Consider the following 569-nt stretch of genomic DNA (forward strand, 5'->3'; position numbering starts at 1 on the left):
TAAACCCTAAACCCTAAACCCTAAACCCTTTTTATTTTATGTATAAGATATCTGTATCACTCTATACAAACCTCTGCATGTTTATACTTCTTCTCTATCTATAGAGACGCACGCATTCCGTCTCGTCTCTGAATCTATATATTTCTTTATATACACTAACAAGGTGTATTGGGTGTTTCTGTCTTTGTTTATATTTATATAAAATAAAATAAATTAATCTATCTTTATTTATATTATGTAAAATACATATTATGTTTCTTTCTTTATCTATAAAACACCCACGGCGTATCTATCTCTATATTTATATATAAGACTTTCTATTTTTATTTTTATTTTTGTTTTTGTTTATATTTATATTAAATGCATCAATTGTTTCCGTCTCTGTTTATATATGTATAATATGCGTTATACTAATAAACAAGAAACCTAAACCCTAAACCCTAAAACATACTCTGTGTGGGGTGTATCTGCTTTTTGATTCCAAGCACTGATTGTGGTGTTAATATCTCCTGGGGTTTAGGGTTTAGGGTTTAGGGTTTATGGTATTCGGTCAAACGTTAAGTGTTCTA

The sequence above is a fragment of the Eimeria mitis genome, genomic scaffold, assembly GCF_000499745.2.
Source record: "Eimeria mitis Houghton genomic scaffold, Emh_scaff4711, whole genome shotgun sequence".
Classification (NCBI taxonomy): Eukaryota; Apicomplexa; class Conoidasida; order Eucoccidiorida; family Eimeriidae; genus Eimeria; species Eimeria mitis.